This window comes from Rhineura floridana, chromosome 3, assembly GCF_030035675.1.
Source record: "Rhineura floridana isolate rRhiFlo1 chromosome 3, rRhiFlo1.hap2, whole genome shotgun sequence".
Taxonomy (NCBI): Eukaryota; Metazoa; Chordata; class Lepidosauria; order Squamata; family Rhineuridae; genus Rhineura; species Rhineura floridana.
The window spans coordinates 222085280-222107810 of NC_084482.1; the positions used below are offsets into that span (position 1 = coordinate 222085280).

Consider the following 22531-nt stretch of genomic DNA (forward strand, 5'->3'; position numbering starts at 1 on the left):
CAGGAAGATGCTCCACCCAACTGAGCAACAAAGCAAGATTCCAGTCCTCAATGTTCTGGATTCAAGGGCTGACTTAAATAGGAACACAGAAAGCTGCCTTATAGCTAGGCCAGAATTTTGGCCCATCTAGCTCAGTATGGTCTACACTGGCTGGCAGCAGCTCTCCGGCGTTTCAAACAGGCAGTCTCCTCCTGCCATGCCTGGTGATGCCGGGAACTGAACCTGGAACCTTCGGCGTGCGAGGCAGATTGCTCTACCACTGAGCTTCCCCCTTAAAGCCTTGACTTATCTCTTAAAAGTGGATGGAGACTGAACAGCATGCAACAATCCCAGCAACAGGGGAAAGGACAACCAACCGCTTACGAGCGAAAGGCAGGAACGAGCAGGATCCCGGGTTACTGCACTCCACCCCTGACTTACCAGGGAAGGGGAGGCTGGACCTCTCTGCTTAAAACAGAGGTAAACCAAGAAGCAAAGGCAGGCACAGGCATCGTAAAAAGATGGGCAGGAGACGGGTTGCAGGAAGCAGAGTTTAATGTCCAAAGAATGACCTATGTTACCTCGGTATGCATCAGAGACTGGGGTAAGCGCCCATTTTACCCTGGAACGAGTGGCACAAGGAGTGGGAAGAGAAGCCATGCACCTGGAAGGGATTTCCCGGGTCGTTCCAAAGGGGTTCCCCCTGCTGTTCAGGGCCATGCCTGCCTGCCTGCCTGCCATTCCTTCCTCTGCGTAGGATCCGACGGCATCTTTCTGCTGCGCTCCGCTACAGGGCAGCCTCTCCACGCCCATTGGCTGCCGGGATGCTGCGTGTCGCCAGCAAAGAGAGAGCAGAGGAAATCCCCGTGCACGTGACTGCAGAAGAGGGAAAGCGGTGTGACGCCAGAGGGAGGGCCTCCACGGGAGCTGATGGGAGGTGTCCTTTTTTCCAGGCAGCTCCGCCATGCTTGCCTTTTTGTTTGTTTGTTTGAGGTGTGGAGTGGGGGTGCAGATCACCAAGCGCAGCACGCGTGGGGCCCCCCAAAGTGTGGGGGCCGGGGCAACTGCCCTGCTTTCCGGTGCCTAGGGGTGGCTCTGTGCATGCATGCTTCTGAGTAGGTAGGTATAACTGTTTCAAGTTCAGAAAAAAATTGAGTAGCATGTGTACAACCTCTTTTTTTTTAATTTGACAAAATTTGTATACCATTTGAATGTAAAGACCTCTAAGCGGTTTACAAAAAAACATTAAAATGATCAATAAAATAGTTAAAACCAAGTAATTAAAACATATTTAAAATAATTAAAACAGCTACTAACTGAAAAAATTAAACAGAAGTTTCAAGCAGGCACCAAAAGAAATACAGCGAAGATATCTGCCTGATGTCAATAGGCAGGGAGTTCCAAAGAGCAGACTAGAAGTCAGATTTCTCTTTCTTAGATGAGAAGTCAGGTTTCTCTCTCCAGAGACTTGTTTCCAGAGTCCAAAGTTACCTTATGAAAAAGAAAGGTACCTGTAAAAGATCCTAGGTCTTCCTCTTCCTCCACTGCAAACACGCCTTAATTTGCGTTGAGGGAATTATGATCAAGTTTACTCAGCAGTAGATCTTACTTCCAAAGAAACTGAAAGGCTTCCAATTTCAGCCATATCTCAGCTTATTTTTCTGTCTTTTTAGCTGACAGGTAATAAAAGGATCTGTGGAGATCCATACTAATGATGGCAATTTAAAACACAGAAAAATCAGCCATCCATAAGGCTTGGAACAAGCCTTATGAAAGGTTGTGGAAGGATTGTCTAATACACAAGGGCTATTGTAAGACAGTGAAGCATAGCCACAGAGTATACTGTGCTGGGCTGCAGAAACTGGGATTCAGAAACCTACCTAGTGGAATGAAAATCTGTCAGCCAACCTGGCTAACCTGTTATGAAAAACAAGGAAGCTGCCTCATGTATTCTGTCCCACAAATCTTAAGAGAAAATTCCAAGTGAGATACATCTAATTTTTTTAAAAGCACAGAATGCTTACTCATATGAAAGGCACTCTGCACATGCTTGATGGCACTTTCCCACTCCACCAGCTTAAATGTTTATAGGAAGAAAAATAATGCCTCAGTTAAACCGTGATGGTAGAGGTAATCCTGGATACTGTGCAGGTCCTAAAACCTGGTTCCAGAGCTAAACTAAGTCCTGCCTACACCCACCCAAACTAATCTGTCTTCCAAGCCAGAAAGCTTAATCCCCTATCACGTCAGCAAGCCAAACCCCCTCAGCGCCCCGGGAAGTCTGAGTGGCTGGCAGATAAACAACGCTGAGAGGCTAGCAAGAGACCCCGAGAGCATGAGATTTCCCCTCCTTCTCTCGCACCAGCAGACTCTAGGCAGTGTATATATAAAATACAGGAGAACATCCCAGCTTGCTATGAGAGTGGGAGGAGGCGAGGACTAGAGGCCGGGCCGAGAGCCTTTCTCTTCTCCCAGGGCTGGTTCCTTGCTTTTGTATTTATTATTTCTTCCTTCCTTTCCTCCTCCTTCTCTCTGTTTCCTGTCTGGTTTTGTGCTCACAACGGATATGTGCAGCGCCTACAGGTGTGTCTCCTCCTCACTGCTTTTCTCCCTTCCCGGGGCAGGGCTGGCAGGAGAGTGCGAGGAGAGGCGGGCGCTGAGGCGCATCATGGGATGAGCCGATTGCTCTGTGGTGGCTTGCCTTTTTTTCTCCCCTTCCCTTTCCCTCACTGCCTTTCCTAGGCTCTGGAAGCTACCACCGCTGCTCTCGCCCTGACTTGTGGAAGCTGCTTAATAACTGCCTCGCAGAATTCCTGAAAATTTAACAATCGGCTCTTGCGAGCCGGTACGAGCCGGCTCCAGCACACCACTGCATGAATCCCACCACAGAATCGTGGGAACTGTAGTTTCCAAGCATTTATAAGGTTTGTCTCCTGTATCAGTTCTTTGATGTGAGGTAAGGTGGCTGTTCTGACTGAAGCTCTTTCGACAATCCAAACATTTATAAGGTTCGTCCCTTGTATGAATTCTTTGATGTGTAGAAAGGTGGCTACTGCGACTGAAGCTCTTTCCACACTCCACGCACTTATAAGGTTTGTCCCCTGTATGAATTCTTTGATGTGTATAAAGGTGGCTACTGTGACTGAAGCTCTTTCCACATTCCACACATTTATAAGGATTGTCCCCTGTATGAGTTCTTTGATGCGCAGTAAGGGTGCTACTGCGACTGAAGCTCTTTCCACACTCCACGCATTTGTAAGGTTTGTCACCTGTATGAGTTCTTTGATGTCGAGTAAGGTGGCTATTCTGACTGAAGCTCTTTCCACAATCCAAACATTTATAAGATTTGTCCCTTGTATGAGTTCTCTGTTGTGATCTAAGGTTGCCTCTTTGACTGAAGCTTTCCACACACCACACATTTATAAGGTTTGTCCCCTGTATGAGTTCTTTGATGTCTAGTAAGGGCCCCACTGGCACTGAAGCTCTTTCCACACCCCACACATTTATAAGGTTTGTCCCCTGTATGAATTCTTTGATGTCCAGAAAGGTGGCTACTGTGCCTGAAGCTCTTTCCACACTCCATGCATTTATAAGGTTAGTCCCTTGTATGAGTTCTTTGATGTGCAGTAAGGTTACCACTGACACTGAAGCTCTTTCCACACTCCACGCATTTATAAGGTTTGTCCCCTGTATGAGTTCTTTGATGTCTAATAAGGGTGCCACTCTCACTGAAGCTCTTTCCACACTCCAAGCATTTATAAGGTTTGTCCCCTGTATGAGTTCTTTGATGCGCAGTAAAGTTACCACTGACACTGAACCTCTTTCCACACTCCATACATTCATAAGGTTTGTCTCCCGTGTGAGTTCTTTGATGAAAAGTAAGGGTGCTACTCCGACTGAAGCTCTTTCCACACTCCAAGCATTCATAACGTTTGTCCCCTGTATGAATTCTTTGATGTGCAGAAAGGTGGCTATTCTGACTGAAGCCCTTTCCACAATCCAAACATTTATAAGGTCTGTCCCTTGTATGAGTTCTCTGATGTGATCTAAGGTTGCCTCTTTGACTGAAGCTCTTTCCACATTCCACACATTTATAAGGTTTGTCCCCTGTATGAGTTCTTTGATGTCTAGTAAGGGTGCCACGGTCACTGAAGCTCTTTCCACACTGCACACATTTATAAGGTTTGTCCCCTGTATGAGTTCTTTGATGTCTAATAAGGGTGCCACTGTCACTGAAGCTCTTTCCACACTCCATGCATTTATAAGGTTTGTCCCCTGTATGAATTCTTTGATGTGTAGAAAGGTGGCCACTGTGCCCGAAGCTCTTTCCACACTCCATGCATTTATAAGGTTTGTCCCCTGTATGAATTCTTTGATGTGTAGAAAGGTGGCTACTGTGACCGAAGCTCTTTCCACACTCCATGCATTTATAAGGTTTTTCCCCTGTGTGAGTTCTTTGATGTGCAGTAAGGTTACCACTGAAACTGAAGCTCTTTCCACACTCTATGCATTCATAAGGTTTGTTCCCTGTATGAGTTCTTTCATGCACAGCAAGGGTACATCTATGACTGAAGCTCTTTCCACACTCCATGCATTCATAAGGTTTGTCCCTTGTATGAGTTCTTTGATGAAAAGAAAGTGTGTTACAGTGACGGAAGCTCTTTCCACACTCCACACATTTATAAGGTTTGTCCCCTGAATGAGTTCTTTGATGAAGAGAAAGTGTGTTACTGTGACGGAAGCTCTTTCCACACTCCACGCATTTATAAGGTTTGTCCCCTGTATGAGTTCTTTGATGTTTAGTTAAGGTGCCACTGTCACTGAAGCTCCTTCCACACACCATACATTTATAAGGTTTGTCCCCTGTATGACTTTTTTGATGCACAGTAAGGGAGCTACTCTGACTGAAGCTCTTTCCACACTCCAAGCATTTATAAGGTTTGGCCCTTGTATGAGTTCTTTGATGTACAGTAAGTTGGCCAGAGGAACGGAAGCTCTTTCCACACTCCAAGCATTTATAAGGTTTGTCTCCTGTGTGAGTTCTTTGATGCAAAGTAAGGGTGCTACTCCGACTGAAGCTCTTTCCACACTCCAAGCATTTATAAGGTTTGTCCCCTGTATGAGTTCTTTGATGCAATCTAAGGCTGCCACTTCCACTGAAGCTCTTTTCACACATCAAACACTTAAAAGGTTTGGCCCCTGTATGAGTTCTTTGATGTACAGTAAGGTTACCACGGACACTGAAGCACTTTCCACACTCCATGCATTCATAAGGTTTGTTCCCAGTATGAATGTTTTGATGCAAAGTAAGGTGGATACTCTGACTGAAGCTCTTTCCACACTCCACACATTTATGAGGTTTGTCCCCTGCATGAGTTCTCTGATGTGATCTAAGGTTGCCTCTCTGACTGAAGCTCCTTCCACACTCCACACATTTATAAGGTTTGTCCCCTGTATGAGTTCTTTGATGCAGTGTAAGGGTGCCACTGCCACTGAAGCTCTTTCCACACACCAAACACTTAAAAGGTTTGGCCCCTGTATGAGTTCTCTGATGCGAAGTAAGGCCGCCACTTTGACTGAAGCTCTTTCCACATTCAATGCATTTATAAGGTTTTGCCCCTGTATGAGTTCTTTGATGTCTAGTAAGGGCGCTACAGTCACTGAAGCTCTTTCCACACTCCACACATTTATAAGGTTTGTCCCCTGTATGAGTTCTTTCATGCACAGTAAGGGAGCCACTCCGATTGAAGCTCTTTCCACACTCCACACATTTATAAGGTTTGGCCTTTGTATGAGTTCTTTGATGCAGTGTAAGGTTGCCACTGCCACTGAAGCTCTTTCCGCACTCGAAGCATTTATAAGGTTTGTCCCCTGTGTGAATTCTTCGATGCAAAGTAAGGTAGCTACTCTGACTGAACGTCTTTCCACACACCAAACATTTATAAGGTTTTGCCCCTGTATGAGTTCTTTGATGCAGTGTAAGGTTGCTATTTTGACTGAAGCTCTTTCCACACACCAAACATTTAAAAGGTTTGTCCCCTGTATGAATTCTCTGATGCACAGTAAGGGTGCCTCTTTCACTGAAGCTCTTTCCACACTCCAAGCATTTATAAGGTTTTGCCCCTGTATGAGTTCTTTGATGCACAGTAAGGGTACCTCTTTGACTGAAGCTCTTTCCACACTCCAAACATTTATAAGTTTTTGCCCCTGTATGAGTTCTTTGATGCACAGTAAGGGTGCCACTGTCTTTAAAGCTCATTCCACACTCCATACATTTATAAGGTTTGTCCCCTGTATGAATTATTTGATGAGAAGTTAGGAGGCAAAGCTGAGTGAAACGTTTTCCACACTCTAAGCATTTATATGGTTTCTTTTTCATATGTTTTTGCCAATGTGTATTTGGGGTTTTGGCCAGATTTTACTGCAGTCAGAAGACATTCTTGTTTTCTTTAGGTGATGAGTGTCCTGCTCGTGAAAGTCTTGAATGTCCTGCTTGTGAGCTTCCCTTGGGCATCGGGCTGACCACTGTGAGAACAGAATCATGGACGTTTGGCCTGATCCAGCAGGACTCCTCTTATGTTCTACATCCAGGGTAAGCCCATCAATACCCTTCTAGTGATCTAACTGGGATCCTTACACAAAGAGCTTATCATTGCATCAAACTCTACTGTGATCTCCTTCTGAAGAGCTCTCTGTTTGGATGGAGCAGGACATTTTCCTCTTTGGTGAAGTGCAAGCCCACCTCTTCAAATGTCCCTGGATCCTGAAATAAGAAAATAAATACCTTCATCATCAACACTCCCAGGAAAGGTGTGGAAATTATCTATCCTTCACTCACAATCTGGAGATGTGGCAAGTGGAGATTTTTCCTTCAGGGTTCATTAATCACTGGGTTGTGATGGCATCTATGCATTGATAAAGAACTCAAAAGTGAAATTGCTGATCTTCTAACAAAGATATTTAACTTGACCAAGAGGTTAGCTATCATATCTCAGGAATTGGGTAGTGGCCAATGTAATACAAAAGTCAAAAAAGGGGGATTTAAAGGGTATACTGGAAGTTAGAGGCAGTTAGCTTAATACCTCTTCCAGGAAAACTTGTGGAATTTTTTTATTAAAGACAGAATTACCAAGCATATAGAAGAACCCAGTCTTTCTGAAGCAGAATCAGCATGGCTTCCACCCTTAGAATACTGTTTACAGTTTTAGCTGTCTCACATGAAAAAAGACTTTGGAGAGCTGTAAAATGGTTCAAAAAAGCAACTAAAACGATCAAGGGGTTGGAGCAGTTTTGTCGTTTAGAATAAGATGAGTAAGAAAGGACATGACAGAGATGTATATCATTATGCATGGTGTGGGGAAAATGGAGAGAAGCAAGTTTTTCTCCTTCACACCTTAACGTGGTGAGGGGGTCTCATTGTGTTGAAGAAGCTGAGTGCAGTGCCGTCAGGAGTCATGACCAAGAGGCTAGACTCCTAGCAGAGTCACTCAAGGCGGAACGGACAAAGCTGAGACACCAGACTAAGATGCATCCACACTCAGAGGAAGGCAATGGTAAACTACCTCTGAATACCAATTACCATGAAAACCCTATGAACAGAGTATCCAAAATGAAACATGAGAAAGCGCTGGAAGATGAGACCCCCAGGTCAGAAGGCACTCACCGAGCTACTGGGGAAGAACAATGGACAAGTATGAGTAGCGCTGTGACTAATGACACGACTGGGTCAAAGCATAAGAAGCATGAACCAGGGAATGTTGGAAATTGTCAAACAAGAAATGGAGCATATAAACATTTCAATAGGTGAGTGAATTAAAATGAACGGGAATGGGAAATTTTCAATCAGGCAAATACAAAATACTTTATGCAGGAAATGAGAAATTCAGAAGAAACAGGGTTGCTTTAATAGTGAGAAGTGATGTAGCAAAAGCAATTAGGACCTATAACACCAGGTCTGAGCGAGTGATATCAATGAGACCCAACAAGAAAAACATTAACATAACAATTATCCAAGTCTATGCTCCAACAGCAAATGCAAAAGAGGAGGAATTGGGGAGATTTTACGCAGAAGTACAGGAAGAAATTGATCACACATCAAATGTAGATGTGCTGATAATCTTGGGGGACTGGAATGCCAAAGTAGGGAACAGAGAAGAACTAGGAATAGAAGGAAAATGAGGCTTAAGAGATAGAAATGAAGCAGGTGAAAGACTTATTGCATTCTGTGAAGCCAATAATCTGTTGGTCAATCTAATTTAGAGGTTAAACAAGCATTTCTGAGTTCAGGACTATGTTTCGTGAGGTTTTGTTTTCAAATGAGCTTATGGAAAGCATCAGAATGGGAAGGGGGGTATTTTCAATGTAACAATGTAAACTGGTGAGAACTAGAGAGAGGGCTTTTTCAATTGTGGCCCCCACCCTGTGGAACTCCCTCCCAAATGATCTCCGCCATGCCCCTTCTAGGATGAGTTTCCGCCGGTCCTTGAAGACCTGGCTCTTCAGGCAGGCTTTTGGGGTGTGCTAGATTTTATCTTCATTGTTTTTAGATTTTCAATGTCTAGGTATTATATGCCTATGTTGTACGTCGCCCAGAGTGGTTGGACAGCCAGCCAGATGGGCGACTAATAAATTCTATAAAGAAATAAATAAACATTGCGGAATGTGGAAAATTCACGCTGGCTATAATATACAGCCACTCTCGTGGCTGTGTAAAATTGAATAATCAACAGTGGAATGCACTGACTGATGGAGATAAGATAAAAGGAAGATTGAAGCAATGCACTGAAGAACTCTATGAAAGAGATGTAAGGATGACAGATTCATTCATGGAGGAACTGTATGATGACGAACCAAAAATCTTAGAATGAGAGGTAGAAGCTGCTCTTAAAATAATTGGAAGGAACAAATCACCAGGAATAGATGGCATACCAACAGATTTCTACAGGTTACAGAGATTGAATCTGTCCAAATGTGGACAGAAATTTGTCAACAAATATGGAAAACAAAACAATGGCCCATTGACTGGAAGCGTTCAATATATATCCCAATTCCAAAGAAAAGGGATCCCAGGGAATGCAGTAATTATCAAACTATTGCCTTAATATCCCATGCAAGTAAAGTAATGCTCAAGATTCTACAACAAAGGCTAAAATATTCTACAACAAATGGGGAGAGAAATGCCAGATGTTTAAGCTGGATTTAGAAAGGGAAGAGGTACCTAAGATCATATCACAAACATACATTGGATAATGGAACGGACTAAGGAATTTCAGTAGAAAATTACCCTGTGCTTTATAGATTATAGCGATCTCTTTGACAAAAAACTATGGAATGCTTTAAGAGAAATGGGGGTGCCACAGCATCGGATTGTTCTGATGAGCAACCTATACTCTGAACAAGAGACTACTGTAAGGACAGATGAAGACACTGATTGGTTCCCCATCAGAAAGGGTGTGAGACAGGTGTATTTTATCATCCTATTTATTTAATCTATACACAGAACATATCATATGGAAAGCAGCATTGGACCAATATGAAGGTGTGAAAATTGGAGGGAGAAATATCAATAAGATATGCAGATGATATCATACCTCTAGCAGAAACTAGAACTGATTTGAAATGAATGCTGATGAAAGCTAAATAGGAAAGCACAAAATCAGGAATACAGGTGAATATCAAAAAGACTGAAGTAATGACAACAGAAGTTATGTAACTTTAAAGTCGACAATGAGTATATTGAACTTGTCAAAGATTATCCCCCCTCTAGGATGCACACCTTAACGAAGAAGCTGAGAATCTATGCCGTCAGGAGTCTAGACCAAGGGGCTAGACTCCTACCAGGGCCCCCCAAGGTGGAATAGCTAAAGCTGAGACAGCAGACTAAGATGCATCCAGACTCAAAGGAAGGCAATGGTAAACCACCTCTGAATACCTCTTACCACGAAAACCCTATGAACAGAATATCCAAAATGAAACACGAGATAGTGCTGGAAGATGAGACCCCCAGGTGAGAAGGCACTCACCGAGCTACTGGGGAAGAACAAAGGACAAGTATGAGTAGCGCTGTGACTAATGATAAAGCTGGGTCAAAGCCAAAAGGAAGCCCAGAGGCTGATGCGCACAGATGTGAAAGGAGAGTCCAGGGTTGTACGATGGACATAATTATTGGTGCTGGGTGACTTCAACGTGCATGCTGAGACCACTCTCACTGGGGCCCCTCGGGATTTCCTGGAAACCATGGCTTCCTGGGAACTGCACCTTAGTAATATTGGGCCCACCCATGTAGCCGGTCATGCTCTCGACCTTATTTTTGTCCTGAGAGGGGAGGGGAAGTTGGGGGTGATCTCTTCCACCCCTGTGTCATGGTCAGATCACTACCTGGTAAACATAGACTTCTTGATGCCTCACACTCTCCGCAGGGGGAAAGGACCTATTAGAATGGTCCTGACTGCGCTTGGGGAATTCCTGACTGCGCTTGGGGAATTGGAACCTGCTGAAGGCCGCTCGGTTGATACCCTGGTGTTGGAGTGGAATGAAGGGATCACCAGGGCTCTGGACCGGGTGGCACCGAAACGTCCTCTCCCCCTGAACAGAACTCAGTTAGTACCATGGTATACACCACGGTTGCGAAATCTGAGACAGGTGGTGAGACGACTAGAACGCCGGTGGCGGAAATCCCGTTCTGAAGATGTCCGGACACAGGTTAGAGCAGCAGTAACTGCCTACCAAGTGGCAATAAAGGCAGAAAAGAAGAAGTTCTTTGCTGCCTCTATTGCATCAGCAGAGTGCTGTCCCAGGAGGTTGTTCCAAGTGGTCCGAAGCCTGGTCGGTCCAGTTGCTCAGGAACCCTTGGAACAGTCCAAGGCCTCCTGTGACAAATTAGCAAAGCACTTTGCTGACAAAATCGAACATTTACGGAGCTCGATCCCGTACGCCATGGATGCAGTGAATGAATCAGAGTTGGCCAGTTGCAAGCCAGTCAAATGGGATCGATTTCAGCCTCTCCCTTCTGAGGATGTGGACAAGGTGCTCTCGACTGTGAAGCCTACCACCTGTCTAAATGATCCTTGTCCATCGTGGCTCCTCGTGAGCTGCAAAGAGAAACTGGGCGAGGGGATCAAGGCGGTGGTCAATGCATCCTTGAAGGAGGGTGTAATGCCATTAGCCCTGAGGAGGCAATTGTAAAGCCCATCTTAAAGAAGTCCTCCTTGGATCCCCAGGTTTTGAATAACTTTCGCCCAATTTCGAATTTACCATTCTTGGGCAAGGTCATTGAGCGAGTGGTGGCTAATCAGTTGTCGACAGTTGGATGAAACGGATTATCTGGATCCATACCAATCGGGTTTCAGGACTGGACATGGAACTGAAACAGCCTTGGTCGCTCTGGTTGATGATATGAGGAGGGCATTAGATAGGGGAGAATTCACCTTTCTTGTCCTCCTCGATCTCTCAGCGGCTTTTGATACTGTTGACCACAGTATCCTTCTACATCGCCTGGAGGGATTGGGAATAGGAGGCACTGTATTACGGTGGTTCCATTCCTTTCTCTCCGATAGGCATCAACAGGTAGCATTGGGGGGGGAGGTTTCAGACCCTTGGCCTCTCAATTGTGGTGTGCCACAGGGCTCTATCCTCTCTCCCATGCTATTTAATATCTTCGCTCCTACTTGGCGGATCGTCTCCAGAAGGTAGTGCTTGGGGAGCATTGCTCGATACTCTGGACTCTCCATTGTGGAGTCCCACAGGGATCGGTTCTGTCCCCCATGCTTTTCAACATCTACATGAAGCCTCTGGGTACGGTCATCCGGAGTTTTGGAGTGCGTTGCCACCAGTACGCTGATGACACGCAGCTCTACTACTCCTTGTCATCTTCCTCAGGTGAGGCTGTTGATGTGCTGAACCGTTGCCTAGCCGCGATAATGGATTGGATGGGAGCTAATAAACTGAAACTCAATCCAGATAAGACTGAGACGCTGTTGGTGAGTGCCTTTTCCGCACAGATGGAGGACGTTCATCCTGTTCTGGATGGGGTTACACTCCCCCTGAAGGAACAGGTTCGTAGTTTGGGGGTTCTTTTCTATCCTTCCTTGTCACTCGAGGCTCAGGTAGCCTCGGTGGCTCGGAATGCGTTCTACCATCTTCGTCTGGTAGCCCAACTACGCCCCTATCTTGGCGGTGACGACCTCGCCTCAGTTGTTCATGCTCTAGTGACCTCTAGATTGGACTACTGTAATGCACTCTACGTGGGGCTGCCCTTGAAGACGGTTCGGAAGCTGCAGCTAGTGCAAAACGCAGCAGCCAGATTACTGACAAGGACCAGTCGGTCCTCACATATTACACCCGTTCTGGCCCATTTGCACTGGCTGCCAATTTGTTTCCGGGCCAGATTCAAGGTGCTGGTACTGACCTACAAAGCCCTACACGGTGTGGGCCCGCAATACCTGATGGAACGCCTCTCCCGCTATGAACCTACCCGTGCACTTCGTTCGACATCTAAGGCCCTCCTCCGAGTACCGAGTCATCGAGAAGCTCGGAGGGTAATGACAAGATCTAGGGCCTTCTCTGTGGTGGCCCCTGAATTGTGGAAGTCTCCCCGAGGAAGTACGCCTGGTGCCTACGTTGTTATCTTTTTGGCGCCAGGCTAAAACCTTCCTATTCTCCCAGGCATTTTAAATGCATTTTAAATACATTTTAAATATATTTAATATATTTTTATGTATTTGATGTGTTAATTGCTTTAGTTGTTTTTGATATTGTTTAGCCTACTTGTATTTTATATTGTATTTTGTATGTTGTACACCGCCCAGGGAACCATTGGTTATGGGCGGTCTATAAATGAAACTAAATAAATAAATAAATAAATATATGAAGCCGCTGGGGGCAATCATTAGGAGATTTGGGCTGCAGTGTCACCAATATGCGGACGACACTCAGCTCTATCTCTCGTTTAAATCTTCGCCAGAGTTGGCTGTGGAGACCATGTCCAAGTGCCTGGAATCCGTGAGTGGATGGATGGGAAGGAACAGGTTGAAGTTAAATCCCAATAAGACTGAGGTGCTGCTTGTGGGAGACAAGGGAAGGTTGGGAAATGTTGACCTGATGTTCAACGGGGTGAGATTGCCCCTAAAGGACCAGGTCTGCAGCCTTGGGGTTGTTCTTGATTCCAAGCTGTCCATGGAAGCTCAGATTTCGGCAGTGAGCCGGGCAGCTTGGTATCAATTACACCTCATTCGTAGGCTGCAACCCTACCTCCCTGTTCACCAGCTCCCACTGGTAGTACATGCCCTGGTCACCTCTCGTTTAGACTACTGTAATGTGCTCTACGTGGGGTTACCCCTGAAAACGGTCCGGAAATTACAACTGATACAAAATGCTGCAGCTCGACTACTCACAAATTGTCGCCGCCGGGAACATATCACCCCAGTGTTGTTCGATCTACACTGGCTTCCAGTTATTTTCCGGGTTCAATTCAAGGTGTTGGTATTAACCTTTAAATCCCTACACGGTTTCGGCCCAGTTTACCTGATGGAGCGCCTCCAGCGCCACCAATTATGCCGCCCGACAAGATCAGCCACTCAGGGCCTTCTCTCAGTCCCACCAACTAAAACAGCTAGGTTGGTGGGGACTAGGGAGAGGGCATTTTCAGTGGCGGCCCCCACTCTCTGGAACTCCCTCCCGTATGATCTTCGGCATGCCCCTTCCCTGAATGTATTCTGCAAAGCCTTGAAGACCTGGCTCTTCAGACAGGCCTTTGGGACTTCCGGGGAGGGTTAATTTTTTAGGACTAATCGCCTATTACTCTGAACTGTTATTGTTCTTTATTCATAGTTTTATTGTTATATGTATTTTATGTGTATTTTATTATGATGCATTTATTGCAACTAAATTGTATGTCGCCTAGAGTGGCCATCGGCCAGATAGGCGGCATATAAATTAAATTATTATTATTATTATTATTAATAGGAACATGGAATGTGAGAAGCATGAACCAGGGAAAGTTAGCAATTTTCAAGAAAGATATGGAACGTATCAACATGACAATACTTGGCATAAGTGAGGTTTCTGGACTGGGATAGCCTGACCACAGTTGTCCACGCATTGGTAATCTCCAGGCTGGATTACTCTAATGTGCTCTATGTGGGGCTGCCCTTGAGGTTGGTCCGGAAGCTGCAGCTGGTACAAAATGCACCCCGCTGCTGAAAGAATTGCATTGGCTGCCCATTTGCTACTGGGCCAAGCTCAAGGTTCTAGTTGTGGTGTACAAAGCCCTATACAGCTTGGGAGCAGGACACCATACCCCTTATATACCCAGTCGATCACTGCGCTCTGCAGGTGAGGGCCTTCTGCAGATACCATCTTATAAGGAGGTCCGTTCTGCACAATATAGGAAATGGACCTTTAGTATGGCGGTACCTACCCTGTGGAATTCCCTCCCCTTAAATATTAGGCACGCTATCTTTGCTATCTTTTCAGTGCCTTTTGAAGACTTTCCTCTTTCAACAAGCCTTTTAAGTGGAGACCTATACCAGCCTGTGTCTGTGTTAGAATTGCTTTTAATTTTTTTTTAATAATAAGTTTTAACTCTTTCTTTTTTAAAAAAAGATGTCTTTAAAGTTTTTTTTAATATGTTTTTAATGTTGTTTTGTTTCAATGTATTCTAAGGTCTTTTAATGATGTTTTAAAGTGTTTTTAGCGTTTCTGTTTGCCACCCTGGGCTCCTGCTGGGAGGGAGGGTCGGATATAAAGCAAATAATAAAATAAATAAATAAATAAATAAAATGGATGGGAATGGGACATTGTCAATCAGACAACTACAAAATATTTTATGCAGGAAATGAGAAATTAAGTTGGGACAGGGTTGCTTTAATAGTGAGAATTGATGTAGCAAAAACAATTAGGAGCTATAACGCAAGGTCTGAAAGTAATGTTGTTGTTGTTATGTGCCTCCAAGTCAACTATGACTTATGGCGACCCTATGAATCAGTGACCTCCAAGAGCATGTTATGAGCCACCCTGTTATATCAATGAGATTAAATGGGAAACCTATTAAAATAACCACCGTCCAAGTCTACACTCCAATGGAAACACAGAAGAAGAGGAATTGGAGAGATTTTACACAGAAGAACAGGAAGAAATTGATCACACACCAAAACAAGATGTACTGATAATCATGGAGGACTGGAATGCAAAAGCAGGGAACAGAGAAGAATTAGGAATCATGGAGAAATGGGGCTTCGGAGACAGAAATGAAGCAGGAGAAAGACTTATTGAATTCTGTGAAGCTAATCATTTTTTTCTTGCAAACACATTTTTTGAGCAACCGAAAAGATGACTGTACAAGTGGACATCACTAAACGGTCAATATAGGAATGAAATTGATTACATATATGTGAAAACAAGACCAGGAGCAGACCGTGGTAGAGATCATGAACTGGTTGTATCGAAAATCAGAGTAAAGCTAAAGAACAACAACAAAGCAATCATAATTCCAAAATACAATTTAAATAACATCCCAGAAGCATATAAAGTTCAAATAAGGAACAGGTTTGAAGCTTTAAACTTAGTTGACAGAGAACCAGAAGAACTATGGAATGAAGTCAGAGAGGTTATCAGGGAAGAATGCAAAAAGACAATAGCTCTAGTTCAAAAGAGAAAAAGACCTCAATGGAGGACTGAAGAAACTCTTAAAATGGTTAAAAAGAGAGGGAAGCAACACATGTCCAGAAAAAAAAAAACTGTTTAAGCCTAACAGCAAGACTCTAAAATCATGTGTTGCAGCAGTGAGCAGATGCATGCAGGGTGTAGCGTGGTTATGTGGGTTTCATCTGCTAGGAAAGGCCTTTAAAACAGATCTTATAAGTGACCTACGCTCCATTTTCCTAGCAGGCTCATCCACATAGCCACTCTGGGACTTACCAGGGCCCAAGTCCATTGGGTGGGAATTTGCACTTCCGCTCACTGTGAAGATACCACTGCCTGGAGGAGACGTTGCCCAAAGGCTGCTTCAGCTGAAGCGCATGTGTCCCCTTTGTAGTGTTTAGTAAAAGTAGATGGCACTGCCCAGGTATCCGCTCTGCAGGTTTCGGCACTGCTAGTGTTAGTTGCTAATACCACCAAGGTCACTGCCACCCCGGTGGAGCCGAGGTGTGACCGATAGCCCAAAGGTGCTGGGACTCACAGGATAAGCCAAAACAGGCCTTAATCCATTTGCCAAATCTTGCCGGTTGGGCTTTCTTTCCCCTAGCGGAAACATGAATGGAAACAAACAGGGTGGTGGTTTTTCTAAACACCTTGGCGTGCTTAACAAAAATTTTCAGTGCCTGCCTCACATCCAATTTGTGCAGTAAAATGTCTGAGGAATGTGACGGGTTAGGGCAAAAGGGAAGATCAGTTCCTCAGACATATGAAAAGTTGAATTAACTTTAGGAATATAAGAAGGATTAGTTCTGAGTAGCACTTTGCCTGCATGAAATGTGCAGAGGTCACCCTTAATTGACACTATGCTGTTTGCCACCCACCTGGCTGAGGGGATAACCATGAGGGAAGCTACCTTGAGAGCCAGGAGTCTTGCGGAGACTGAGGCCAGAGGCTCAGATGGGGCTGTAGTAAGGTACTTGAGCACCTTGTGAAGGTTCCATGCAGGAAACCTGTGAAGAGCAAACGGAGAAATAGTGCTGTCCCTTCAAAAAGCACTTAATATGAGGAACCCGTGACTCCTCAGGCACCGCAGCATACGCTGAAGATCTCCTTGTGCTTGAAGTAGTGACAGAAACCTGATCAAGAGGTCATCTAAATAAGGATAAATGTGGAGTTTCTGCTGCCTGAGGTGTGGCTCCAAGCTAGTCACGAGTTTAGCGAACATTCATGGTGCTGAGGTGAGCCAAATGGCATTGCCTTGCACTGAAAACCTTTGTTTCCATAAGTGAATCTGAGAAATTTCCAATGAGCTGGGAATATTGGAACGTGGAGGTGGACCTTTTGAGTCCTACGGATGCAAGAAAATCTCACAATTGTAACACCCCTGTGATGGACTTTAACGTCTCCTGCGGAACCACCTCTAAAGAATATCTTGATGGGGGATCTGAGCTTATAGACAGGCCAAAAGCCCCCCCTTTCTTGGAGACTAGGAACAGGTGGGAGTAGATCAGCAACCCCTGCTCCCACACTGGGATTGGCTCTATCAATCCCAATAGGAGGCGTTCTCTCTCTTGGGACATGTTGTGAGCCTTGATCTGGTCCCTGAAGACTGGTGTGGGGTAGAAATGAGTGAGTGGAAGACAGGAGAGTTCCAGTCTGAGTACCTGGGATAGTATCACTAATACCCATACATCTGAGGTCTGCTGCCAAACCTCAGCAAACCCCTGCGGCTTGTCCCTGACCTCTGGAGCCTAGCATCAGCACATGTCCCCTGATGGGACTTTTTGGCTGGGGCCAGAGTTGGGGTTGCTGAAGGCTGGCCTTCTGCTGGAATTCAGACTGGTCTCTCTCCACAAAAGCCCCTGTAACAAAAGCCTCCTCTTTGGGGGTGAAAGGAGTAAGAAGATCTTTTGATTAGGACACTTATTTTGGGGGGGGGGAGTGAAGGTATAGCTTGTCATTTGTCTCAACGAGGATTTTATTTAAATTTTCTTCCTCAAACTCTGAATCCTGTGAAAGGAACAGCAGCCAGATTATTTCTAGAAGTTCTGTCAACTGTCCCGTAAGTTAACCAGGGGGCTCTATTAGCAACAATGATAGTGGCCATATTCTTGGCTGTGAAAATCAGTGCTTCTAGAGGAGCATCTGACAAGTGTCCGGGGCCTTGTCAGTTTACACAATAAGGTGATAATTCTATCCCAAGTTCTACCCCAAGAAGTCCGCTCTGCTCCCTCTCTGATGGTTTTTCGGAGACTTCTGAAAACGATCTTGTTCCGGAGAGACTTTGGGAGGGATTGAAGGTCAAGCCTGACACTGCTCTTATGCTTTCTGCATTAAATATTACCTTTGTAGTCCCTTTAGTATATACGTGTGGGAATCTATCTATCTATCTATCTATCTATCTATCTATCTATCTATCTATCTATCTATCTATCTATCTATCTATCTATCTATCTATAATCTTCCAGCACTATCTCGTGTTGCATTTTGGATACTCTGTTCATAGGGTTTTTGTGGTAAGAGATATTCAGAGGTGGTTTACCATTGCCTTCCTCTGAGTATGGATGCATCTTAGTCTGGTGTTTCAGCTTTGACCATTCCACCTTGGGTGCCCCTGCTAGGAGTCTAGCCTCTTGGTCTAGACTCCCGACAGCATTGCTCTTAGCTTCTTCAACACTCTCAAACCGCCTCACCACATTCACGTGTGCATCCTAGAGGGGGTAAATACAATTAAAATACATAAAATACTATAAAGCAATAAATGGAACGCATCAACATTACAATACTTGGTGTGAATGAACTAAAATAGACGGGAATGGGACATATTCAATCAGGCAACTACAAAATATTTTATGCAGGAAATGAGAAATTAAGAAAAAATGGGGTTGCTTTAATAGTGAGAAGTGATCTAGCAAAAGCAATTAGGAGCTACAACACAAGGTCTGAGCGAGTTATATCAATGACATTAAATGGGAAACCTATCAATATAGCCATCATCCAAGTCTATGCTCTGACATCAAATGCAGAAGAGGAATTGGAGAGATTTTATGCAGAAGTACAAGAAGAAATTGATCACACAGCAAACCAAGATGTGCTGATAATCATGGGGGATTGGAATGCAAAAGTAGGGAACAGAGAAGAACTAGGAATTGTGGGGAAATGGGGCTTAGGAGACAGAAATGAAGCAGGGGAAAGACTTATTGAATTCTGTGAAGCCAATAATTTGTTTCTTGCAAACACATTGTTTGAACAACTGAAAAGATGACTGTACACATGGACATCAACAAATGGTCAATATAGGAATCAAATTGATTATACAATTGGTAGCAGAAGATGGAGAAGTTCCATACTTTCTACAAAAACAAGACCAGGAGCAGACTGTGGTACAGATCCTGAACTGGTTGTATCGAAAATCAGAGTAAAGCTAAAGAAGACTAACAAAGCAATCATAACGCCAAAATACAATTTAAATAACATCCCAGAAGCATATAAAGATCAAATAAGGAACAGGTTTGAGGCTTTAAACTTAGTTGACAGAGAACCAGAAGAACTATGGAATGAAGTCAGAGATGTTATCAGGGAAGAATGCAAAAAGACAATACCTCTAGTTAAAAAGAAAGACCCCAATGGATGACCGAAGAAACTCTTAAAATGGTTAAAGAGAGAAGAAAAGCAAAAGCAAAAGGAGAAACACCGTCAGAACCCTAAATGCAACAATACAGCGATTAGTACGTAGGGACAAAGAGAACTATTACAATAGTTACTGTATAGAAATAGAAGAGGACAAGAAAAAGGGAAGAACAAGAGCCCTGTTCCAAAAGATTAGAGAAATGAAAGGGAAATTTAAACCAAGAGTGACCGAGATGAAATAAAAGGAAGATGGAAGCAATACACTGAAGACCTCTATAAGAGAGGTGCCAGGATGACAGATTCATTCACGGAGGAACCATATGATAAAGAACCAGAAATTTTAGAATGTGAGATGAAAGCTGCTCTTAAAATACTGGGAAGAAACAAATCACCAGGAATAGATGGCATACCAATAGAGTTGCTACAAGCTACTGAGACTGAATCTGTCCAAATTTTGACAAAAATTTGTCAACAAATATGGAAAACTAAACAATGGCCCACAGACTGGAAGCGTTCCATCTACATCCCAATTCCAAAGAAAGGGGATCCCAGGGAATGCAGTAATTATCAAACTATTGCCTTAATATCCCATGCAAGTAAAGTAATGCTCAAGATTCTACAACAAAGGCTCTTGCCATATATGGAGCAACAAATGCCAGATGTCCAAGCTGGATTTAGAAAGGGAAGAGGCACCAGAGATCACATCGCAAACATATGTTGGATAATGGAACGGACCAAGGAATTTCAGAAGAAAATCACCCTGTGCTTTATAGATTACAGCAAAGCCTTTGACTGTGTAGATCATGAAAAACTATGGAATGCTTTAAAAGAAATGGGGGTGCCACAGCATCTGATTGTCCTGATGCGCAACCTATACTCTGGACAAGAGGCGACTGTAAGGACGGAATATGGAGAAACTGACTGGTTCCCCATCGGAAAGGGTGTGAGACAGGGGTTTATTTTATCACCCTATTTATTTAATCTATACGCAGAACATATCATACGGAAAGCAGGATTGGACCAAGATGAAGGAGGTGTGAAAATTGGAGGGAGAAATATCAATGATTTAAGATATGCAGATGATTCCATACTACTAGCAGAAACCAGTAATGATTTGAAACAAATGCTGATGAAATTTAAAGAGGAAAGCACAAAAGCAGGACTACAGCTGAACTTCAAGAAGACTAAAGTAATGACAACAGAAGATTTATGTAACTTTACAGTTGACAATGAGGACGTTGAACTTGTCAAGGATTATCAATACCTCGGCACAGTCATTAACCAAAATGGAGACAATAGTCAAGAAATCAGAAGAAGGCTAGGACTGGGGAGGGCAGCTGTGAGAGAACTAGAAAAGGTCCTCAAATGCAAAGATGTATCACTGAATGCTAAAGGCAGGATCATTCAGACCATGGTATTCCCGATCTCTATGTATGGATGTGAAAGTTGGACAGTGAAAAAAGCGGACAAGAAAAAAATAAACTCATTTGAAATGTGGTGTTGGAGGAGAGCTTTGCAGATACCATGGACTGGGAAAAAGACAAATAATTGGGTGTTGCTTGTGGTCTAAAAACAAAACAAAACACAGATTAAACCCTACATTATAATCAGCCTATCCTCTTACATATATATACATATGGAAAAAAGGCAGAGACAAGATAGAAAAAAGGGGAGAGCCTCGTTTTAGTAAAGGTGCAGGAAAGGCGGAGTTGGTTACACCGAACAGGAATCAAGTCACAAAACAGGGAGGTGGCTGGCCGCTGTAACTGGGGCCTCTCAGACAGCCTGAATATGATATTTTCCCCTGCCTACCTGTCAAATTCCTTGTCTCACCACCCCCCTACAGTGGCCAAAAAACACTTAGTGGGGCGACTCCCCTCCTCCCCTGCAGAAAAGGAATTTCTCACGCTAAGTCTAACATTTGCTTCCACAGTTGTTAGGCAGTTTTTCCTGATGTTCAGTCAAAATCTGGCTTCCTGCAGCTTGAGCCCATTATTCCATGTCCTGCACTCTGGGATGATCGAAAGATCCTGGCCCTTCTCTGTGTGGCAACCTTTCGAGTACTCCAAGAGTGCTATCATACCTCCCCTCAGTCTTCTCTTCGCAAGGCTAAACACGCCTGTTCTTTCACTCTCTCCTCACCGGGCTTTGTTTCACCTGATCATTAAGAACATAAGAAGAGCCTGCTGGATCAGGCCAGTGGCCCATCTAGTCCAGCATCCGGTTCTCACAGTGGCTAACCAGGCGCCTGGGGGAATTCTTGTTGCCCGCCTCTGAACCCGTTCCAGTTGCGGTGCATCCTTCTTGAAGCAAAGTCCAGAACTGGCTGGGTTGTTTTCTGCTTTTTAAACAATATTACTTTATTGCACACCAATATTTGGAAGGGTTTTGTTTTGTTTTTTGCAGAAAGCTAGCGCAGTGCAAAACGGAATATATTAAGCAAGAGAAGAGCATAAAACACAACAACTTCCTTGTGTAATATCGTTGCGGGTCATGCGAGCGTAACCATGCTCAATTGATGAGCTGCTGCATCACCCCACCCGCGCCAGATGGAAAGGGGCGCCCCCAAACTCAGCACCCCGCCCTCTCCCACACCCCCTCCCCTCCTTCCTCGCAAGCCCCTCACCCTTCTGGAGCAGCCGGAGCCTCTCCAGGCCTTGGTCGCCTCCGCCAGGACTGACCACAAAGGGCTGCCTGCACGTGTACTGGACATACAAAAAGCCTGGAGGGGAGCGTCGCGCCCCGATTGCATCACTTCTCCCGCGACAGGGACATTCCCCGTATAGACTTTGAGAAAGACTGAGCAGGCACAGCCAGTTTCTGGGTTCAAAAAACCTTTCTTTTCTTTTTTTCTTCTGTGGCTATAAAGTCAATTTATATTTAAAGGCTGCAATCGTATGGACACTTACTAGGAACTCGCTTTTAAGTAGATTGAGAGCCAGAGTAGGGTAGTGGTCAGACTGTTTATTTATTTATTTAATTTGTATCCCGCCCTAAACACTTTAAAACATCATAAAAACAGATCTTAAAACAGAGCTTAAAATACATTACAACAAAACAGCGTTAAAACATTTTTAAAAATGGTGGAAAACGTTATCAAAAACATATTAAGCAATTCTAACACAGACGCAGACTGGGATAGGTCTCAACCTAAAAGGCTTGTTGAAAGAGGAAAGTCTTCAAAAGGCGCCGAAAAGATAGCAGAGATGGCGCCTGCTATTGGACTATGGCCTGGGAGAGGCCTGGGTTCGAATCTCCATTCAGCCATGAAGCTCGCTGGGTGACC

The 22531-nt window shown here is 44.3% G+C and overlaps 1 pseudogene; it reads right to left on the bottom strand.

Annotated features, from left to right (window-relative positions):
- Positions 1–766: 766 nt before the first annotated feature.
- Positions 767–21950, bottom strand: LOC133379027 (zinc finger protein 91-like; annotated as a pseudogene).
- Between the last annotated feature and the right edge of the window lie 581 nt (positions 21951–22531).